The following is a 7,326-nucleotide window of genomic DNA, read 5'->3' on the forward strand; positions in this document are numbered from 1 at the left end:
TAGTCATGTATTGATATGAGAGCTGGACTATAAAGAAAGCTGAGTACTGAAGAATTGATGCTTTTGAACTGTGGTGTTGGAGAAGACTCTTGAGAGTCCCTTGGACTGCAAGGAGATCCAACCGGTCCATCCTAAAGGAGATCAGTCCTGAGTGTTCATTGGAAGGACTGATGTTGAAGCTGAAACTCCATTACTTTGGCCACTTGATGTGAAGAGCTGACTCATTTGAAAAGATCCTGATGCTGGGAAAGATTGAAGGTGGGAGGAGAAGGGGACAACAGAGGATGAGATGGTTGGATGGCATCACCAGCCCAATGGACATGGTTTTGGGTAAACTCTGGGAGTTGGTGTTGGACAGGGAGGCCTGGCGTGCTGCAATCCATGGGGTCGCAGAGTCAGACACAACTGAGTGACTAAACTGAACTGAACTGAGACAGGTGTTGAGGATTATACTGCCCCACTTACCCCTGCAGGATTTCTGTCCTTATATTTGCAAAATATCACATATACTCACTGACAGCCCACCAACACTGCTTCTGAGTGAAGAACTTACTTTACTATAATGAAAGAAAAAAAGGAAAAATAATTGGTTTTATATATTAATATTTCATGGCCCTGATATTGGCAGACTATATTAAAATATTTTAATTTCTCTTAAATATGATTCAGAATGTTTGGTGTGATCTATATAAACCTACATTATCTGGCTTTTGCCTTCTTTTTTACTTTTAGTTTTTTTTTTTTTTTTTTTTTTTTTTTTTTTTTTTTCAATTTTTATTGGAGTGCAGTTCATTTCCAATGTTGTATTAGTTTCAGGTTACATACATCAGTTATATGTATAACTGAATCGGTCAGTTATACATATGACTACAGTTATAGCCATTCTTTTATAGATTCTTTTCCCATATAGGCTATTACAGAGTATTGAGTAAAGTTCCCTGTGCTATACAATAGGTCATTATTAGTTATCTATTTTGTATATATTAGTGTGTATATGTCAATCCAAATCTCCCCATTTTTCCCTCTCCACCTCTTTCCCCCTTGGTAACCATACATTTGTTTTCTACATCTCTGATTCCATTTCTATTTTGTAAATAAGCTCCTTGTAAATAGGTTCGTTTATTACCATTGTTTTTAGATTTCACATATAAGCGATATCATATGACAATTGTCTTTCTCTGTCTGACTTACTTCACTAAATATGACAATCTCTGCTGCTGTTGCTGCTGCTTAGTCGCTTCAGTCGTGTCCAACTCTGTATGACTGGATAGACGGCAGCCCACCAGGCTTCCCCGTCCCTGGGATTCTCTAGGCGAGAACACTGGAGTGGGTTGCCATTTCCTTCTCCAATGCAGGAAAGTGAAAAGTGAAAGTGAAGACCCTCAGTCGCGTCCGACTCTTAGCGACCCCATGGACTGCAGCCCACCAGGCTCCTCCCTCCATGGGATTTTCCAGGCAAGAGTACTGGGGTGGGGTGCCATTGCCTTCTCCATGACAATCTCTAGGCCGATTTATATTGTTGCAAATGGCATTGTTTTATTATTTTTCATGGTTTCTGTCTTTCTCAAACCCTAACCTCCAAGTACTCTTTCCTCAATTCACAGTGATCCATCCAAACAGACTTTTTTTGTGCTTTTCCCGGTACCTACCTCATCCAACATCAAAACCCTTGTATGAGATGTTCCTGAGTCTGTAATTCTCTCTACTTTCATTCCTTAGATAGCTCAAATTTAATTGTTATTTAGATGTCAAATGAAATGATGTTATCACAAAGAAACCTCCCCTTAGTTCATAGACTGCATTAGGGCTCTTTTTCCTTTCTGTACATTTTCCTCTTTCTTATCACAATATAATTAGTTGTTTAATAACTATTTCTTGTGTATCTCCCTTTGGAATTCAGCCTGTAAGTCATAGATCATTTTTTATGTATCTATTTCTAAATTCATATCATTCAACAATGTATTTATACATAATAGGTACTCAAAATATTTGTTGACTAAATGAACAAATGAGTAATTTATTTCATTGTAAGTTAATTTCTCATAACTGTAGTCTTACAGTGAATGAAAAAGAGGAAGGATGTTCTTCCTGTTACTTCCTCATTCTTTCATGATAGCATGGTGATGAGTTATGAGGAGAGGACTCTTATTCTAACATATCTTCCTAGTATACAGACTCATATCTGTGCCCCAATTCACTTCATCTAACACTTATTGATACACTAACAATAGTCTGCCCCATGGAGAGTGCCCTAAGCATTTCAAAAATATTGCATGTTCTGTTTTCTGTCTACATCATCAAATTATTTATGATCTCTTTGATTTTTATGAGAGCATTTTTAAATTATGGGCACATAGGACATTTGTAATAAGCAAATTATATGCTAGTAATGTGTTCCTGTCTACTGAAAAAAAATTAGTTGCCCAACCAAACCTGTTGCTCAGATTATGATGATACACTTGTCAAAACACGGTACAATTATGAATAGGAGGTTGATTTCATGTTTTAATTTTAATGGAGATTGGATATTTGAATTCTGTAGACATGTGTCTGAGTTTAATAACCATCAAATGCATGTTCAGATTGAATGACCGAGTCAATTATTTCTCCAAAAGTAGTCTTTAAGAGAATTTTAAATACATAAGAATAGTAATGGAGCAACTCATGAATACTATATGTTTCCAAAATTAATCGCAAGTCAACTTCATAGTTTATATTTGTGGGATCTTATTATATTGTTTGGAGATATTGATTGAGTTACAAAGCAATGGAATGCTAATACCTTTTGGAAGAGGTAAAACAACTAAAGGTCATTAATAAGCTAGGTAGAAATTAGCCCAGTAATCTCATTAGATTTTTATTTTGAATTTGACCTTTCATTTTTCTGAAAGAGATCATTTTCTAAACTGTAGATTTCATAGTATGTGAACGCAATCTTAAAGTACTAAAATATAATAAAATTTTGTATTTTGTAATTTTAGAGTAATAAAATAATGGTTAATTTTTTTTCTTTTATCTGCAGTATAAGTTGTTTATTACATGATGTTGGTATAGTTCCAGATTATTTGGGATATTTAAAATACTTTAAAGATGGTATAAAACAGTTAAACTAAGACATGTTTGCCTGCCTAGCCTCCCCACTAACACCATGTCACTTTGACCCAGATTTAATACCTAGGTGAGGAAGATTCCCTGGAGAAGGGAATGGCAACCCACTCCAGTATTCTTGCCAGGAGAACTCCATAGACAGAGGAGCCTGGCAGGAATAGTCCACAGGGTCCTGGAGAGTTGGACACAACTGAGTGACTAAATCTTAATCTCTTAGCAGGTGGATAGTGACTGAACAACAACTACTAGATGTACATAGGGAAGAGATGGAAGAAATGGAAAGGAGTAGGGATAAATAATCATTATAATACAGCACTTTGCTGTTGTTTATTCACTAAATCATGTCTGACTCTTTTGCAACCCCATGGACTATATCCCACCAAGCTCCTCTGTCCATGGGATTTCCCAGGCAAGAATATTGGAATGGGCTGTCATTTCCTTCTCCAGGGGATCTTCTTGACCCAGGGATAGAACCCACATCCCTGGCATTAACAGACAGATTCTAATTTACTGTACCACCTGGGAAGCCCATAATATGGTACAGTCCAAGATTAAAGAAACATAAAGTAAACACGTGGCATCTGAGAGAAGATTGTACTTCAGGAGACATGCTAACTATATTTTGCTATTGTCTTGACAAGATCTACAGGAGTTTTAAAACCTATTCCATCAAGAAAGAACAAGAGATAGGATATTGCCTATAGAGCTAAGGAAAATGTTGGTGTTAAAAAAAAAGATATTTATGATTGATTATAAAAATATTTATTAAATGAGTTATGGTTTTAGAGAAGTTATTAAAAGGGCATTTTCCAGGAATAATTTTTAGAGAAGTTATTAAAAGGGCATTTTCCAGGAATAATTTTTAGCTAAGTAAACTAAAACATGAAAGTGATCATCTAACATGATATAGTATCAGTTCAGTTCAGTTGCTCAGTCATGTATGATTCTTTGCAAACCCATGAACCGCAGCACACCAGGCCTCCCTGTCCGTCACAACTTCCGGAGCCCACCCAAACTCATGTCCATTGAGTCGGTGATGCCATTCAACCATCTCATCCTCTGTTGTCTCCTTCTCCTCCTGGTGTTTAAGTCCCTTGGACTGCAAGGAGATCCAACCAGTCCATTCAAAAGGAAATCACTCCTGAATATTCATTGGAAGGACTGATGCTGAAGCTGAAACTCCAGTACTTGGAGTTTGTCCACCTGATGTGAAGAACTGACTCATTTGAAAAGACCCTGATGCTAGGAAAGATTGAACGTGGGAGGAGAAGGGAATGACAGAGGATTAGATGGTTGGATGGTATCACCAACTTGATGGACATGAGTTTGAGCAAGCTCCAGGAGTTCATGCTGGACAGGAATATCTGACTTGTTGTAGTCCATGGGGTCACAATAAGTTGGACATGACTGAACTCATAGTAGTTCAGATGAAAAATTTTCTGAGTATTCTAACATTGGATTATTTGAGAAAATGAAGATTCTAAACTTATTCATAAGGAGGGGCCCAGTGGAGTTTAGTCTGATTTGGAGGCCATAGTTATTTGCATAGGGAGTGATGAAAGAAGTAATTCTGAATAAATCCAAGATTCAAGTGACCAAATAGGTATAAATAGAGCTATTTTGGTAAACAGAGATATTTTGACCAAATGTAGAATAAAACAGTGAATATTTTGACTGGTTGGTGGTTTTGTTTATTTGGGGGCTAGAAGAGGAGGGCAATGGGGAAATAGACATGATAAATTTAGAGATGGATATGAATTTTAATGAATTTTGTAAAGATAAATACTTTCCCCAAACATATGGTTATTTGATAAAACATTCAGCTTTTATTCATTTATTCATTTTTATAATTGAATCTTTTTCTTTATCCTTGTTTTTGAAGTGTCTCCCAGGTGAGAGGGCAAAGATTCATGGTTCATGTATAATTTATTTTCAGAAGTTGTAAGGAAGAACTATCACTTATAAGACAGTATTCTTAAAACTCACAAGGGAGCTACAGATGTATGTGTCTTAAGGAATATTCAGAAAATTAAAGTTTTATTTTTTGGTGCCATCATTTGTCAGTCCTGCCAGGAAGACACAACTATGGTTTTTATCCTTCAAATCAAGTCTTGTTTTAATAAGACTAAAATACAAACACAAGTGAGGAGGACTGCTGCTGCTGCTGCGTCACTTTAGTCATGTCCGACTCTGTGTGACCCCATAGATGGCAGCCCACCAGGCTCCTCTGTCCCTGGGATTCTCCAGGCAAGAACACTGGAGTGGGTTGCCATTGCTTTCTCCAATGCATGAAAGTGAAAAGTCAAAGTGAAGTCGCTCAGTCATGTCCCACTCTTAGCGACCCCGTGGACTGCAGCCCACCAGGCTCCTCTGCCCATGGGATTTTTCAGGCACGAGTACTGGAGTGGGGTGCCACTGCCTTCTCCGGTGAGGAGGACTAGATAACTGTAACTAGCTATTTTTGAAAAAGATTACTATAGCAAAATTTCTTCTAATATTAAGTATAATTTAGAGAGTATTCTTGCATTGTACCATCCATCATAGGCACTGAATTTTGAAAAATAAATAATTAAATACACATTTATTATCTTATGTAACTTCTTGTTCCATTGCGTTCATCTAGGAGAGTTGCTAAAAGGGCAAAGAATTTGTTTTTCAAATTCAAACACATTTTATGGTAGCAAAAAAACAAATGCACATTATAATGGAAGTCTTTACAAGTATTTTCTTTAATAATCTAAGATCAGTTCATTGAAAAATTAAAACACATTGGTAACTGTGTGTCTTACTAGAAGGAGAGCAAACATTTGCTAATCTCCTTTCATTTTGGTACACATTCTAAATTTTTCCACATTATCTCATTTAGTTATCACAGTGACTACTTAAGATAGAAATTATTGTTTCAATCATTCAAATGAGGAAACAAATTTTCACAGGTTTTATATGCGGTAGGTCCCTCAGCTAGTAAGTAGTAGGTAGAGTTTGAACTTGGATGATACTTATTTCTATGTCATGTCCAATACACAAATAGAAAATGGAAAAAAAAAAAAAAAGACTTTGAAAGGTAATTCCTCAAGGAAATATTTTAAAATTTTGCTTCTGTACTTATAAATATGTCATCCTTTCTCCTGTAATCTTTCAAGGTTCCATTCTTTATCTCTTATCCTGATTTGATCACTTCTGTTTATTCCAGGATTTTGTTCAAATATTTTTTTCTCTTCTCTCCTATACATGCAGTCCCTCCTTCTTCAGTGGATTCTGTGTTAACAGCTGGAAAATCTGTGTTAACAGCTGAAAAGCTTGCCAGTGTTTGAAGCTGACTTAAAACTAAAAATGTAACAAGTTTCTTGACCATAAACTTTTCTAACTATTTCCATACCTCCTTCCCTTTTCAATCAGTTTCTCTACAATATGGTAAAGAATCTGCCATCATTGTGGGACACCCGGGTTTGATCCCTGCCTCTGGAAGATCCCCTGGAGAAGGAAATGGCAACCCAGTCCAGTATTTTTGCTTGGAGAATCCCAAGGACAGAGGAGCCTGGCAGGCTACAGTCCACGGGGTCACAGAGTCAGATCTGACTAACAGTTTCAGCTTGTCTACAATATAAATGACCATCTCTGTGTTCACTTTTTCACTTTCATTATACCCTAAACATTTAAGAATTTGGTTTTTACTTGAAGCATTCAAATAAAACTAGTTTCTTTGTTGGTATTAAATATGCACTGAATTTTTCTACTGCTTTAACTTAACCAGTAAAAAGCACTTGACCCCGCTGACTAATTATTTCTTGAATTTTCTCTTTATCTTCTCCCCTACTGATACTCTACCTTAATTATTGTTCCTCTCTTTGATTGTTTGTTTTTGGCCTCTCTGTGTCATGTGGGATCTTAGTTTCCTAACCAGGGATCAAACCTGGATTCTCTGCAGTGGAAGTGTGGCGTCTTAACCACTTGATAGCTAGGGAAGTTCAACTCTCTGATTGTCATACACTAAATATTTTCTTCTTCAGGCCATGTACTTGTGTTGATATATTTCTTTTTCTTTCTGACTTACTTCATTCTGTATAACAGGCTTTCGATTCATCATTTCACTAGAACTGACTCAAATTCATTCCTTTTTATGGTTGAGTAATATCCAGATGTTCAATCTGGTTTTAGAAAAGGCAGAGGAACCAGAGATCAAATTGCCAACATCCACTGGATCATGGAAAAAGCAAG

The sequence above is a fragment of the Bison bison genome, unplaced genomic scaffold, assembly GCF_000754665.1.
Source record: "Bison bison bison isolate TAMUID 2011002044 unplaced genomic scaffold, Bison_UMD1.0 scf7180017864519, whole genome shotgun sequence".
Lineage (NCBI taxonomy): Eukaryota > Metazoa > Chordata > Mammalia > Artiodactyla > Bovidae > Bison > Bison bison.